At 43.9% G+C, this 16,957-nt stretch overlaps 1 long non-coding RNA gene across 1 annotated transcript; it reads right to left on the bottom strand.

Annotated features, from left to right (window-relative positions):
• Nucleotides 1-325: 325 nt before the first annotated feature.
• Nucleotides 326-16,913, bottom strand: LOC101949527 (uncharacterized). The gene is made up of 3 exons (XR_006173143.2): nucleotides 16,739-16,913; nucleotides 10,796-14,858; nucleotides 326-5,926 (listed from the first exon to the last, which is right to left on the bottom strand). It is a non-coding gene; the product is annotated as an uncharacterized LOC101949527 (long non-coding RNA).
• Between the last annotated feature and the right edge of the window lie 44 nt (nucleotides 16,914-16,957).

The following is a 16,957-nucleotide window of genomic DNA, read 5'->3' as shown; positions in this document are numbered from 1 at the left end:
TTTTTTTCCTGGAGGAATTTTGTTCTTTAATTAAATCTCCCCTCTCTGTCCAAACAATTCCTCTGGCAACACAAATCATACATTGCATGATTGACAGGACATCATGGTGTATAATCTCATGCAGATGGGGGACAACATATAGAGGCCATGGTAAGTTTTTCTTTCGCCTGTGACTCGAGAAAGCCCAAAAACCTTATTAAAACAGGTTTCCGCTTTTAATGAAATTGAAAGTATCTTAATCAGACACTTAAACAATCTTTAGACTCTGGTAAGCAACCCCATTTCCCCCCCACCCACCCTCAGTGTCTGCTATCTGGCTTCCGTTTGACCTGCCCAACATGGTGAAATTAACCAAGAGTTTACCCAATTAGGACATTGCCAGCAGTTCTAAAGGTTCATCCACATAGTCATTCATGAAAGCTACACACATTCCCCTGTGTTTGTAAATGATTTATTGCAATACAAAGTAATAGTACAGCCCTTTTCCCACTTATTCCTGCAGCCTGACATGGAACAGCAAAAGACATCCAACAGCGTGCCATGGTTCCTTATTTAAAATAGGTTCTGCATCACCATATAGGGCACCCTCCCTCACGAACAAGAAAGGGAATTTTTGCTAAAAAAGTAGACAAGGTCTTATTTCCAATCAGCTACAACAATAGTGAGAGCACTAGTGTAGAGAAGGGACTAACAATATTTTAAGCACTGTGCTGTGTAGATCTAATCTGAACAGAGTTAAATGACAGTAGTTAAAATGCTGGGAGCCTCTTGCAGACCTATCTGTACTAGCACTCCCAACGATGCTAAACTGAGGGTAGCAACCATGGGAAATTTTAGCAAATGCTCAGCAGCACATCCACAGCCCAAGTCTTCCTCAGGAATCTAATTCCACTCCAGGGGAGAGTCAGCAGGGTTCATTACTGCAGAAAAACAAATCACTCTCTCGGTTACCCAGCAGCATGACATACACCACAGTGTTGCTCCTGAAGTATGAGGGACTGAGCTCAAGGCTCAGATCTGCAACTTTCACGTGGAAGCATGAAGTCAGAGTGCTCAGCTTTCCTCTGGTTGGTATCTTTTTATGTAGTTTCCATTTCAAGCATAGTGGCCCAAAGCATAGAGTAGAAAACAAAATGCACAGATAGTAAAAGTATATGTTTTATATATTTCATCCTTCTCCCTCACATGTAAAGAGGAATGTTGGGCCAGTGGTGAGGGTGCTGACTTGAGAGACCTGGGTTCAACTCCCCACTCAGCCACAGACTTCAGGCAAGTCACTTAGTCTCTGTGGCCAAGGCCAGCTCCAGGCACCAGCTTGGCAAGCAGGTGCTTGGGGCGGCCACTCCGGAGGGGGGCGGCAGGTCCACCAATTCGGCGGCAATTCGGCGGACGGTCCCTCACTCCCGCTCGGAGCGAAGGACCTCCCGCCGAAGTGCCGCCGCAGATCGCGATCGCGGCTTTTTTTGGCTTCTTGGGGTGGCCAAAACCCTGGAGCTGGCCCTGTCTGTGGCGCGGTTCTCCAGGTGTAAAATGTGGACAATAGTTTCCTTCTTCACAGGGATGTTGTGAGGCTAAATACACTAAAAACTGAAGTGCTCAGATACTGTAGTAATAGGGGTCATATAAGATTCCTTAGATGGGTATGTTTTTGTTCTCTTAGACAGTGGGCTCTGATGTAGGGACCATGGGTGGGATGGTCAAAAGTGAGTACGTGTTTCATTGAAATTCAATGGAACATGTATTCCTAAGTGACTTAGGCACTTCTGAAAATCCCACTCTCCAACTAAGCCACTGCTTAATGCAGCATGGGGACAGAATTCTCAAAAGCCCTTGCCAATACCATGGCACTGAGGGAATTGTTAGCCAGACAAGGACACAGCCATGATTTTCTCAGCTTGGACCACACATACAATTACATTATGTGAATGCAACGTAAGCTGTAGCCAGCTAATACATATTACTGAGGTCTTATTTTGTTGTGAATTATGCCTTGGGCAAAGCCTTCCTGGTCCAGAAAAGAAAGAGTTTAACATTTTTTAAAATACTCTAAATCCTGTTTATCCGTTTCCTCCCCCTGAGATATTCAAAGCCCCCAGGTGATTAGTCAGGTTTCCTTCTGATTGTCAGACAACTGGAGCTCTATATGATAAAAGAAACAGTACCATGTGACAAAACACAACAAAACAACATGGCTCAAGTACTAAATATTGAGCACTGAATTACCACAGTGAACTGTTTATGATCAATCCACAGAGGGGCAGCAAAATTGCACACAAATTCATTGAGGGTCAGATTTTGCCACATTTATGCTCAGAAGTACCCCCAGTGACTTTAATGGGACTGCCAGAGTAAGGGCCTACTGGATATACAGGTGGAAGAATCTGGCCCTAAATACACTCACATGCTAAATCAATTTGAAAAAATTACACTCTGCTTATGAACATGTCAGGAGCAGAATAAGCAGCTAAATACACAAAATATATCAGTGGCTGTGAATCATTTATCCCACTCTAGCTATTTTGTGCGGCAGACACCATAAAGCCTTTACTAGCAGATAAATGTTCTTCATAAACATTTACTTGCTGGAAAAAAATCAACATCATGCGACCAATAAGGAAGATCTTCATGTGTGTTTTGGGACTTGTAGCCTAACCCCACAATGTGCTGAGCGCCATCTGCTCTCAGTGGTAGATAAGAAGGCTTTCTACCCTTCAAGATTCAGGCATATAAGCTCCCATTTTATGGCTCTCATCCTGCTCCACATTTAAAAAAAGCAAGCCTTCCATTGACTTTAGTGGAAAGGAGCAAACCCTCTGAAAACTATGAATTAAATTAAAATATTAACTTCCAAGTTGAATTGCCCCACTAATGACTAACTGCTAAATATGGCTGTAGTTTGACCATATACAATATGCTTAAAATATGATTTCATGAAGCCATATATTCTGATACAAATGTGTTTTAATGTTTAAAAAAATGCAAAATTCCTTTTATTCATAGGAATAATATCAAACAAATCAGATAAGTAGGAACATGAAGTGATTTTTGTCAGAATCAGTTTAGGGGAGACAGCTCATGACAAGTTTGGAGTAATAGCTTGACTCATTGCTGCCACTGGCAATCTGTGTTTCCAGGTCAGGGACCCACATTGGGGAGCAGCATGAACAGGGCTCTTGCTCTGTGGTCAACAGATGCTGTAGATGGTCTCGTACTCCGATTCTGAGAACATATTGTTAAGGACCAGACTGTGGAAGGCCTTAACTAACAGTTAGGACAGGAAGTTGATCTAGTTGTTGGAACAGGAGTGACCAGGCCTAGTGGCCAGAACCCAAACCAGAAGCAGGGTTACTCAGTCCAGGGAGCGAGGCAGAGTCGAGAGCCAGGAAGCAGGAGCCCAGGCTCAGAAGCTGAATACCAAGTCCAGGGAGTGAGCCAGCACTCAGAGTTCAGAACCACAGAATCAGCTGGAGCCAATAACTGGGAGTAAGAAGTAGGAGATTGGGAGCAGGAACAAAGAGCCGGGAGCCAGAGACAGGGACAGTAGTCAGGAGTAGGAACCAGAGACAGGAGGAAGAACCAGGAGCACGCTGAGAACAAGACCAGCAGCACAGCTACAGCCTCAGAACACTAGTGAGGAGCCAGGAACCTAGACCTGCCACAGGGTTTAAGAATGTGCCTGCTGAAGTCTTCAGCCAATCAGGAGGCCAGGTTCATTAACTGAATCAGCTGGGGGCTGTGAGCTGGATCTGGTTTCAGCTGTGGGTCCCTGACACATGCAACGTTTTCATGGCAGCCCCCGTTACTGATATAGAGGGGCCTATCTGACATTAAAAGGGTTGCTTTGACACTAAAAGGAGGAGCAAAGCAGTAGGACAAGTGAACACCCACCACCACCAAACAATGCTCACAAAGATCATCTTTCCTCAGACATGTAAGAGTGAAATCAAACTCTGAGGCATCATCCCAGGCAAATAAACTTAAAGAAAAAGAACCTTATATAAAATATTTGCAACCAGGAAAGAATGCAACAAAGACTAACCAGAGTGTTCACTCAAATGATTTTACTGGCAATGGGCCCAAACTAAAGCTTCGACTTTGGGCATCCCAGGTCAGGTTCACCTCAATCTGAAAGGTAGAGACACATCTGAGAGGCTTGCAATGACACCAGGACCAGATACCCCCAGCTTCCAGAATACACTGGGCTTCCTGCTGATCAGGGGCTGACTCCAGCATTTCTGCCGCCCCAAGCAAAAAACAAAAAAAAGCCGCAATCGCAACCAGCGGCGGCAATTGGAAAAAAAAAAAAAAAGCTGCGATCGGCGGCGGCAGTTCGGCGGCAGGTCCTTCGCTCCTAGAGGGAGTGAGGGACCTGCCGCTCCCGAATTGCCGCACATGCCGCCCCTCTCCCTTGGCCGCCCCAAGCACCTGCTTGTTAAGCTGGTGCCTGGAGCCGGCCCTGCTGCTGATAGATTTCCCATACCTCTCTTGCTATTGCTGCTCCAGCTAGGCCTGCTTGTATGTAGCTGTGATCTGCTGCATCTACACATGTCTGTTCCCCTACTGGTGCCATTTCGTTGCCCAGTGTAATTCTGATGACCCCACGGGCTGCTTACTGGAAACAGTTGGTCTGTACAATGGAAGAGTAAGCTCCTCTAATATGCATAGCATCAATTGCCTTGTGAGTTGTTGTCCAGGGGTTGGTTGTTTGCTACTACAGTTACCATTTTGTCATTGGGCTGCATATTTGCTTCCTACAGATGCTATTTTACTGGTGAGTGCAGAAATTACAACATGCAGAAAATACACCTCAAGAGTTATATCAACATTTTCACTACAATGTTCACTGCCAAGTAATGAATAAAGTCAAAGAGGAACAGCCACAGAAGGTGCAGATAAAAAGCAAGGAGGGAGATGATGAGTCACTGTGGAATTAATCCACCATCAACACCAATATGATCATCATGAACTATATATCAGTGACAGATATAAAACAACTGTTGGATTCAGCATGCCTTTAATCAAGCAACTGATCTTGCATAACCAGTTTCTCTTACAACCCATATTCCTTACAACCCTCTTCCAGGCTTGGCATAACCTTTACATAAATACAATAGCAACAATTAGCTAAACATGAATATCTTCCAGACAAAGTGAATCAAATTTCATTTCATTTCAGAGAATGGCTTTTTCTATTAAATTAGGCAACAATTTCTAAAGGCCAGGATACTTCACAACAAGGCATACTATAATGAATCACCAATTTTCTCATCAGCAGCAAGTGAAGAGAAGTTTCTGCTGCCTGCTCCCAGAATTTCCCAATCCTCAGAGCCACTGACTGCCACTCATCATGCTATAATAAGTAGAACGGTAAAGAAAGTAGGAAAGAATAGAGGAAGTTGAATGAAATGTTATCAACTACTTCATGGACATTTTCATCAAAGACCCAGAACTGCTAGGTCTCAGAATGCCTCCATCCAGCCAGTCTTCTGAACATTCTTGTTAAACATCAGAGAATTGTAGCATTTGGCCTTTGCCTAACAGTGGCAGAGAACTTTCCTCTGAAATCCATGAGTGGATTCAGAACTGGTTTATTTGGTTTAATAGGAGCAGCAAACTATTTAGCCATATTTTTGAAGCTCCATCCCCTCCGTTTTCTCCTGGCACATGCAGAACAGGCTAATCAAGCCAATCACAGCTCAAGAACTGATATTATTCATATTTGGAGGACTGAAAATCTATTTTCATTGATTTGACAACAGACAAATGGCAATTCTGCAGCTGACTCTTGGGACAGTATGTAAGATATGCATGGCATGCTGGAAGCATTGTAGTCTGGCTTTGCAAGGGGGAATTTCCTAGATAAGGACAGCATTCAGGAAGAGAAGGAAGGAAGAAGTGAAAAAGCATACATACAGTAGCATATGACCTGTGGAAGAGATAAGAGGTTTGGGATTAGAATAGTACTTTTGATGAATAAGTTTCCTAAAGCTAAATTAAAACTAGAATAAAGTGCCTTCCCATTTGAAATCCAAAATATACACATATGGGCAACATTATAAGCACCCCTAACTTCCCTCAATACCCTGTTCTTCCAGGATCCTGACACAGGATCCAGGTTTGAGGCAAATTGGCTAACAGCTACAGTTATAGCAACAAAACAGAAAGAGCAGACCCTTTTCCTTTCAAATGAGAGTGCAAAATTTGTATTTCAGAATTTTGGCTCTCTCTTAGCTATCTGAGAAGCCAGTAATTATCTGTATTTTTTTATTTTTAGGAAATTCCTAAATCCCCAATGATTTACAGGTAATTTAAGCCGTGCACGTGAACATTGATCTTATGTCTAAATTTAGCAGTGTTCTTTAATAACTAGAGTGACTCTCCATTTAAAAGCAAAAATATGCCAATCTGCTTTTTTCTTCTCTGTACTACTTTTATACTGCTTCATCACATCAAAGTGATCAGAAAAGCCTGAGAAATAAGAGCAGAACATCCATATAGAAGAACAATGCAAGTTTAGCTCATGGAGTAGATAAAGCAGAGCACTCTGCTGTGACAAATATCTTAGGGCTTGTCTGTACAAACAGTTAATGTACGGCATGCTGGGGTGCAAACCTACCATCCACTACTAGCCTGTCTCACACTCACTGTCCATGTGGCCCCTGCTGCCACATGCTGAAAGCCCCCTTAAGTGCTTTGATCTACTCCTCTTTGAAATTGGAGTGGATCTCAGGCTCAGACTTTAAGGCCAGAAGGGACCATCATGATTATCTAGTCTGACCACTTGCACACTGCTGGCCACAGAACCTCATCCACCCATTCCTGTAATAGAGCACAATGGGGAATTTTTAGTGTCGACATGGACATGGACAGTAAGGACCCCTAAGTCCTGAGTAAGGACCCCTAAGGCTATTCCCTCCTTTTCATGGCAGTAGAAAGTAAAGGGCTTTTGATAGTTTGGTAGGCCCAAGGCAGGGTATTTGGTGAGGGCTTTTTTAATTTGAGTAAAGGCTTTTTTGGCTTTAGGGGACCATGGAAGGGGCTTTTGGACCTTGTTAAGGGTTAGTTTTTGCAGAGGTTTGACAAGGGCTGCATACCCAAGGATTCATTGTTGGCAATACCCGGCCATGCCTAAAAAGCCACGCATTTGCTTTTTAGTAGTTGGTTTGGGGACCTGGAGAATGGCTTGTACTTGCAAAGAGGACAAGTGCCTTTTTTCAGCTGAAATATTATGTTCCAAATAATGGACCCTTGGCAAGCAGAGCTGTAGTTTAGATTTGGAGGCTTTGTGGCCCTTCTGGGCTAGAGCTTGCAAGAGTACAAGGGAATCGGTTTTGGAGGCTTTTAGTGAAGATGATGCCAGGAGCAGGTTATTTACATACTGGACCAGAGGGGACCCCATGGGGAATTTAATGTTGTCCAGATTCTTTTTGAGGATCTGGGAGGACAAGGTGGACGATTTGGTGTAGCCCTGGGGTAACCTGGTCCAACTATATTGAAGCCCTTGGTAAGTAAAGGCAAACAGATACTGGCTATTTTTATGAATAGGGATTGAGAAGAAAGGTGAACAGAGGTTAATAACCATAAAATAAACGGCGGAAAGGGGAATGCAGGAAAGGATAGTAGCAGGATTAGGGACAACGGGGAAGTTAGGGAGAACAGCAGCATTAACAGCATGGAGATTTTAGACAAAATGCCAAGCTTGTTTGCAAGGATTTTTTACAGGTAAAACGGGGGAGTTACATACACTGACCATAGGTATAATGACTCCTTGCACGATTAAGGAGGTGATTACTGGTTGAATTTCTTCCTCGGCCTGTTTTGAGAGTGGGTACTGCTGCACCCTGGGAAGGGGTTTTGCTGAGTTTAGATGAATTTTAACTGGTTGGGCAGACACAATATACCCAACCTGGTTGGCATGATTAGCCCACAAGGAGGGAGGGACCTTAGCCAGCAATTTTTGTTACAACAAGGAAGGGCTGGGGTCGGTTTCCTCCTTTTTAGCATCCACCTGTAAGACTACCAGGACCTTATCGTGACTAGGACCAGGCACATCTAAATACACGCCTCCTGGGGTACAATAGATGGTACAATTTAATTTACAGAGCAAGTTTTTTCCCAAAAGGTTAACCGGTGAGAAAGAACTGAGGAGGAAAGCATGACGGTCAGGCAGAGGACCGATAGAAACAGACAATGGTGAAGAAACGGGGTGGGGAATAGGAGTATTGCCCACCCCTACTGCATTCACTATCTCAGACATTACAGGGAGGGAGGGGAAGTCGCTGGCACAGAGAGTAGACCACGAAGCACCAGTATCTAGCAGGCGGGAGGTAGGGGTGCCATTAATTACACAGGTTACATATGGTCCAATTTGGTTCAACAGAATAAGCAAAGCGATGACGTTACCAGTCTCCTGGCTATCCTAACAGCTTTGATGGAGTAAAGGGGCTGGGGAAGAGGATGACGGTGGAAAGACAGGATTAGTGGATTGGTTAGGCCAGTAGGGACAATTATTTTTTCAGTGGCCCTTTTGCTTGCAATAGTGACACATGCTATTAGTTTGTTTTTGGGAAGGTGGGCAGAAGAAGGAATTACGATTTGCCCCCCCCCCCTCCTTTTCCCCGCAATGGGCAATTGTTGCGAGGTTTCTGCACGTTTTGGACCTGGAGGGCCATTAATTTAATTTTCGTGGCATCCTTTTTTTGTTTTAGTTGGCAGTGATAATGTTGGGCAGCTGCTAAAATTTTATCTAGATTTTTTTCTTCCCATTCTACAATGTCAATTTGTGGATTGAGTCCCTGAACAAAAGCAGTTACCATGGCTTGTCTGGCATCTTGCTCGGCATTGTCTATACCGGAATGTCTTTTGAATACTTGCTTGAGGCATTGCATAGAATTAGCAGGGTTTTTTCCTTTATTTTGTTTACAGGTGCTAATTTTGGTCCAGTCTGCTTTCTTTGGGGAGACTGTGAGGACTGCATTTAGCAGTCTGTCTCAAATTTCATCTATTTTGATCTGATCATGGCCTGGGTCATCCGCGGGCTACCTTATAAATACGATTTAATGTTTCCCTGGGCAAGACTCCTCTTAGGAGTTGGTTTAAGTCTGCCCAGGTGGGGTTATAACAGCTTATGACAAATTCCAAAAAGAATTAAAAACTAACAGGGTCTTCTCGTATTTTTGGAAACTTTTTAGTTAAATTATACAAATCTGTGGGAGACCAAGGTGCGTGCACAGACACCAACGTTCCCTGACCCGAAGCGCCTATGCCCGGGAGTTGGCGCAAGGGGAATACTGTTTTATTATGGGGACACAGGGTTTGAGGGGTGGACGTGAGGAGTTTTTGTCATCTAGTATTTTTCACCGGCCCAGTTGAATTTAAATGTATCAGTTCTTTTAACTGGTCATACAGACAGTGAGCCGTATGTTCTAAGGCACTGATTGGGCTTGTTGAGGACTCTAAACGTGAAACAGAAGATGACAGCGAGGTTTTTGCTTGGGGTGGGAGCTCCTGGACAGTGGAGTCAGCTTTCAGGTTATATGGCGGTGGAGGTCGCTTGGGGGCCTCTCAACCAGTTCCAGCCTGGCCGGGCGATCCTTCACCGCCCTGCGCAGTTCCGGCCCGATTGGACGGTTCACCACCAACTTGAGCAGGTGGTGCAACCAATTGTCTGGACTCTAAATATAGGTCTATAATATTTTCAGGTGGGGCTGAGGGGGTTCCCCGAAGAAGCCTTGAAGGGTAGAGAGGTATCTGCTGGCCAGCAAGAGTTTGGGGAGGAGCCAGTTTCTCCCTTGCCTTTTTTAATTGTGTTTTAAGTTTCTCCTGGGAGTCCTTGAGACTCCTCATTTGAGATTTACAGCGCTGTTTTTCTGTTTTTCCATACCAATTGAAATATGCCTTAAACTGACCTTGCCCGACTTTATTGGCCAGAAGTGCGCCTTTGAGGTGCACAATCTTGTCAAGGTCAAAACTTCCCCCTAGGGAAAACTGCAATTTTGAATCGTCTTTGGTATACCAATTCCATTTGTTCAGAAACTTGCAAGTGAAAGGACTGTAATTTGTGTACATGTAATACACAGGTGTGCCTTTTGGCAAGGCGGTTGTCCCTTTGGACCCACCGGCTCCCATTTTTCCCAGTTCCTGGTGAGGCACATATCACCTTGGACCCTCTGGCCCCCAGTATCTGGATTACTTTCACTCGAGTCACTTACACAGGGAAGGCTTATTTAGGACATCCACGACTCTTCTACAGCCCCCTTCAGCAAAGAGCGTCGGCTAGTCTCAGAGAGAATGGCGCCGCTTACTCTGATGCTTCAGGTGAGGTGATCAGACCAGTCAGTGGCTTATGAACCACCTTCAGGCGGGGGCAGAGACAGGGGAGGAAAGAGGTCACGGGAAAGGGCCGTTCGAGGACGGGAAAGGATAGGGTCACACAATCCTAGACCCAGGCAGGCCCCTCGCAGGTCAAGCCATGCAGAGCGAGACTGCCTCGGTCAAGGCCCTCTCTTCGGCCCTACTAGTTGCGGTTCCAGGGCTTGCATTAGAGACATCTCCGGTTACGAGCTGGTGGGCTTTGCAGAGAGCTCTGGACGTCTTCCTGTGACCCTCACTCACGCTGGCACACAGAAACAAAGTCCCACTGAGCCACCCACCTGGCTCTTCCCAGGGCAACCAGAAGGGTGTCAGGCATGTCTGGCAGCAAAAGGTCCCGATCCAGTGTGCAACTCACTCAAAACCAGAGCCTACAGGCCGTCCTCCACCAGTACCCAACATAGAGATTTAAAAGGTCTCCTACCTTTCAGACGGCGCCTGGGTCCAGTGGGGAACGGTCTGCAGTCCTCCTGTCCAGTGGCATGCCGTGGAGCCGAGTCACGGCAACAAGAATTGTTGTGGAAAAATTACCACGCGTTGTGTTTGGATCAGAACAGCCTGAGGCTCCTTTATTACAAGCATGCAGAGAGAGCCAGCCAGTTTAGCTGCTCTCCCGAGAAAGGGAACACACAAGATTATATAGATGAAAACCACATTTAGTTACACATACTTTATTAATATTTTCCCTTATTAGGAATACAGCAAAAACAAGCATTTCCTGTTATTTACAGGTTGTTCTTTTGAAGTTAATGGCTTTCCTAAAGCTAGTTATTGCAGTTACATTGAGCTAGATTAGCTGTTGCAATTGTGTCTTGTTAGTAATTTTCCTCTCTCTCCTTTAGCCACCTGACCATGTACACAGTTCTCTTGACCAAAGTTTAAGCCTACTAATTTTTCCTATACACCAGCAAACAGCCATCCTGTATGCTACAGTTCTATAAAAGCTTTAGATGCTATTCACTGGCTTTTTGTAATCCAAGTAATCATAGGATGTTTAGGCTGTCCTCTACCTACAAATGCATTCTTTCTCATAGCGCACAATATGGCTTCACTGACACTTTTTATTTTCCAATACTATTACAGAGAACAAGTGTATCTGTTACCTGAATCCTACCTACTCCAACAGAAGGCTCATATTGGACTACTGTCTGTTCAATATATTAGTATCCATTATTCATGGTTTATTCATAACTAGTGTAAGAACCAAGGTTTCTTGTGCATGTTTCAGCGTCCTGTTTCAAAACTCAGGCCTGTGCACAAGTCAGGTGACCAAGCCCAGCCTGTACAGGGGCTACCTGTTCACACAGAAGAGGAAACCTACAAGGAGCAGGAAGAGTCTCTAACATTAGCCAGGATACTGGTAGGCTAAGGAAGCTTGCCAAGATTCAAATGGCTCCTAGTGAAGAGAGCTGGGGAGATACCTGCAGGGGAGGCTTTAGAAAAGGCCAGCCAACAGGACCTGACTTTGGGACAGAACTGTGTTCTGTTATGTCCAGTGCTGCAAAACAGAAAGCAATTGTGTGTTAAAGAGAGAATTGGGGGGAAGTACCGGTGCTGGAAGGGCCAAAGGAATAGTCAATGTATATTTTGTTTTGTGATGTAATAAATGAGACTCTAAGAGGGAGAAAGTTATTTTGAAATGCCTGGAAGCATATGAATTGATCTATGATTCTATGATTCTATGATTCTATGAATTCATCCAAGAGGGGACATTGAGACAAGACTCACCAAATGCTAAGAAGGGGGTTAGCTGACCCCATGGCACTCTGAATCCTATTTGTTTTTTAAACTGTTTCATCCATCACTAGCATTCACTAACATTGTCATTCTAGGTTACTTAAGGCACTGAAGTTTCTCCATAGTTCAAATACAAACATCCTTTTTGGTCTGGTATTTTCACATATATCAGGTTTCATGAAAGATGTTTTCAACTGAGCTAAATTTTGATCATGATGACATGATGTGCTATGCCACATTTAAATACTTGCTTAGCTTGTGGGTTCCTTGACTTAGTCCCTGTGCAGCTTTTTAGGTGCACTGAGGTTGAAATAGGATTCCTGTGGAACAAGGCAAGATTTCTGCAGATGAAAAAGCCATTTGATATATTGTACTGTCTGAGAAGTAATATGTGATCCCATAATTAAAGACTTCATTGTAAGGCATTGGCACAAGGGGGCAGAATTAAAGTTGAGCGACAACCTTAATTTTGGCGTTTCCTAACTTAAGTACATAACTGTTCTTCCAACATGGTTTGGGACTTCTTGTATGAAATTTCTTATAGCAAAGACTTTCAATCATCTGTGACAGATTCAAAGCAGTGGTCTACAGGTGAAAGGCTTTGTGTCATATTACCAAACGCTAGAGCCATCCAGAATCCTGGTCTCATTCTTTCCTTGGAAGTGAGTACTAACCTCATCAAAGCCCAATCCTGTAAGCCCTTGCACAGATAGTCTCACTGAGGTCAATGGGAACACACTCATGAGTATGGATTTGTAGGATTAAACCCTAAGTACAGAGCTTCCTTTCAGGTTTGATTGCTCTTCTATATTCAGTTAGATAATAGGCTCTTAGTCCTCACCCAGATCAGCTTCTCATAGCACTATCTGTCACGGGGCACATCTCTCACTGTTGGATTGGCACCTCCTCCTGGTCACTCTGGGGATTAGCTAGAGGCTGGTGCCCCTGTCTGCAGCTTGCACGCCACCACTCCCTGTCTGAGTTTGACTGCAGCCCCTCTCACAGCACCAGGAACCGCAGCGCCTTTTCACGACTCAGCCCTTTAGCTGTGTCAACATCTGTGTTCCCTCCTTCTGGGGGTTAGTATCTTATTCTAATAGTCCAGCCACTCCTGCAATGGTGAGTGGGGGAGACCCAGGCCCACCCACTACTTTTGGTCTCAGCCCAGAGACCTTGTAGATGGCAACCACGTGCTGTGTCCCCTCCAACAGTTCAATAGGTTTGCCTGAGCCACCTTCTTCACCCTTACCTCAGGGCCTCAGCATGTCAGTCATAGCAGCCAGCCAGTAACTCCCTCTTGCTCCCCTGCTCCCTGCCAGCAACTACTCTGTCCATGGTGCCACAGGATTCTCAGCCTGCTAGAGACAAATTCCTGACTCCTGAGCTCCCAACAGCCACTGCCTACTCCATCCGAGCAGCTTCTTTTATGTGAGCCCACTGGGCCCTGATTGGTTGTGCCCAACACAGCCTCTCTGGGCTGCTTGGAGGACTCACCTCCACTGCTCACACTCGGAAGTAAATCCTTTTACACCTATATGGGGTAGACACCCCATCACACTATCATTTAGGTAGTAATTGTTGAATTTACGAAGTGAGGGATTACCTTATAGCCAAGCCTCCTCCTTTTTCCTGTGAGCTTGGGGCAGCTTTAGCAGAGTTAATCAGACTTTAAAGTCTGAAAAGGATATATATCATTTCTATTATGAATATTTTGGAATTTTTCTTACCTCTTCATTACTGAATAATGAAGAGGTAAGAAAGTCCCATTCATTTTCCACAGAAGCTGTTAGTGTAATTACATATATGCATTTAACACTGTGCAGTTTGACCTTTTATGAAAATAAGCATCTCCCAGAGGGAGACAATTCCAAAAAATGTACTCTGCTATTTACTATTTAATAAACATGGATACGTACCATAGCAACCCCTACCTCATATGGTAAACATTGGTGCTCTATTTATAATTAAAATACACACCGACACAAGTCTATCTTATTCAAATGTGAAGCACTTATTTCATTATTAAGTAGGTAATTTGTTCCACAGACTTCATTTTTAAAACAGTGCGGGCTAGAAGGAAGTGGTAAGGAAATACACAAGGAAGTTAAGACCAAGAATTTCCTTTGGAAAAGCTGGACACACTTGGTAAAACAGGAAGGTCAATCTTTTGTTATTCTTCCTTTGGTAGAAAGTCTTTGATCAACACATAGAAAGTTTGTCTGGCTATGCCATTACTAAACTCTTTATGCATTATTCCGCACGTAACAGGACCCACAGTCCTTCAGACACTCCAGAATGTATATTCACTTTTCTACATTCTGACTGTATAGTCTGGTGTCTCGAACTTCATTATCCTACACACTGACCTTCTCTTGACAGTTTGTATGTGCCAATTTACACACCGTAGTTTATTTTAAACTCGTGTGAATATAGGATATTTAGTTTATCCTTGGAAAAAACAGCAGAACTGAGGAAAATGCCCTTCTTCCTATCCCTTCCCATCATTCACTTCCTCCAAGGTCATCTTTCCCTGCCCTGGAGCTAACAAGGGGTGGATAGCATCATTTCCTGCTTGTTGAGATGAGATTAGGGAAATCAGGCCAATATAGAAGATTAAAATACCTCATAGAAGGGCTGTGGTGATGGTTCATGCAGCGCTGGTGAGAAGATGGGGCCTTTGGTCAACATCAACCTCTCCAGCCAACTGAGGAGTGGTGTTGATAGTCTTCCATGGCCACAATGAACAATTTCTTGAAGATTAGGGGAAGCACAAAGCAAGGTAAAAAGGTATAATGAACATCCTAAGGGAAAAAGCCTTAGATTGCATTGCTCTTGTTTAAAATTAGACTCTTTCTGACCTCTGAATTTAGTATGAAAATACAAAGAAAAATAATTGAAAAAAATGTTAGTGAATTAATCCAGTGTCAGTATTAAATCAGTGTCATACAAACATGGCCGTGAACAGCAGAGAATGAGTGCCACAAGTAATGCCATATTTCCTAACAAAGCCAGGTGGTTTGCTGCAGTGGGGAATGAAAAAGATAGTAAAGTTAACCTAACATCCTCAGAGAAGTAATACAAATGGGGCACAGAACTGTGATCTAGACCGTGTCTTATAGAAACATGTATGACAATGGCAAAAAAGATGGAGTTCAATGCAGAAACCTAGTCAAAATTATTACTGAAACTGACAATTTCTTTCTTTCTGACAGTTGGATGTGTGTCATTTTATCATCAATAATATTTTTTTAAATGCATTACTGATATCCGCAAAGTTCCACAAATGTTCTGATACAAAAATACATGACAGCGTAGGAAATTTGGTTCACCTTTTCTACAGGGCAGAATTTTTCAGTGCAACAGTGAAACGCAGAGAGGCCCATTGCCAGCTGGAAAAGGGTTCACTTTGCTGTGTCAACAACTCCTAACAGTTCTGACAAACTCATTGCACTCAACACATAGCTGTCATAGTATTTATCTATAAAGGATGTCATGTGAGATCTTTAATGAAAGCCAGGATCATGCTTGTCATTAATAACATTGCATGATGTATTTGTGGATGATATTTAAGGAAAATATATCCTGAGAGTCTGTCTCAAAGTATGAGTTACCAGCAGAGAGAAGTTCTCTCTCAGACTAGGAATGTTTGTCCATCTAGCTAATTGGCATGTAAACTAAGTATTGTATTGTTTCACAATGGGCTTCCCATCACTGGTGCGACAGAGTGCAGGGAGTTCACAGGTGAGCCTGCACTCTGATCACTCTGGCACTAATTGGCTCTCCGAGAGAGGTCTGATTGGAGAATGAAATGTAATTAATCAGGATAGTAGGCTGGGTGAATTGAAGGATTAATTAGCCCATCAGTTGAGGACTGATAAATAAAAAGGCACAGGAAGGCCATGCAAGGGAGAGTCTGAGCTAGGCTAGCTGAGCCTAGAGACAGAGAGATCTTAACCAAAGGAGACCTTTTCTCCTCTTGGGCCCTGAGAAAAGGGCTGATGATACAAGGGACATTGTATATAGTATCGTCACATGAAACTGTAAAGATATCGGTGGAGGGAACATAAACAAACAGCACAGTGTGGATATCCAACTAATGAATTCTGAACTTGTTTCTTTAGGGCAAGGAGTGAACTGCGCCGTGCTACGACTGGTCTGAACTGAATGCTAATAAAGAACAGAGATGTGAAATCAACCAGAAAAATAACAATTGGGGAGAAGAATCTTATCTGAGGGTGCACATGAAAAGTTTACTGGGGGGGGGGGTCAAGACAGACCTTTATTATCTATTCACCCCATTGGAGAGTGTGGGGTGTTCATGAATGCGTGGATCCTGCTTTTGACTGAAAACTAGCAACTCTGCCAAAGACTGAATCCTTGGGAGAAAATCTCCTTTATTAAGTCTACATTGATAAGTGTAGCCCCAGAATTGTGTTTTATGTTTTGTTTTCTATGTATAACCATTTCTATTTGCACTTGTCCTTGCTCACTATCTCTTGAAACTAAACCTTTGATAATAAACTGATGATTGTTTCCCTAGAAATATATTGCAGTGCTGTGATGTTATAAAGAGTCTGATCTTGAGTTGGACCAGCTTAATTTGTACACTGTTCCTTCAGGGATGGCTCACCTGGTAATTTCTGAGAGTGTCCAGTGATGGGGGCTAGACACTGCAGGAAGAAAACACTCTGCCGGGGTCCGGAGCCCCGCGCCTCTCGCTCCAGCGACTCCTTCCCCATGGGGTGGCGGGACATGCCCCATGTGCCCTGGGGGAGGGGGGGAGGGGCAACAGCCACGGCGCAGCCGGCACCTGCAAAACAGCTTTTTTTTTTTTTAACTTTTTTTTTTG

Source organism: Chrysemys picta, chromosome 2 (genome assembly GCF_011386835.1).
Source record: "Chrysemys picta bellii isolate R12L10 chromosome 2, ASM1138683v2, whole genome shotgun sequence".
NCBI classification, from domain to species: Eukaryota; Metazoa; Chordata; order Testudines; family Emydidae; genus Chrysemys; species Chrysemys picta.
Note: the sequence above shows the minus strand (reverse complement) of the source record. Positions and strands in the feature narration are given on the sequence as shown.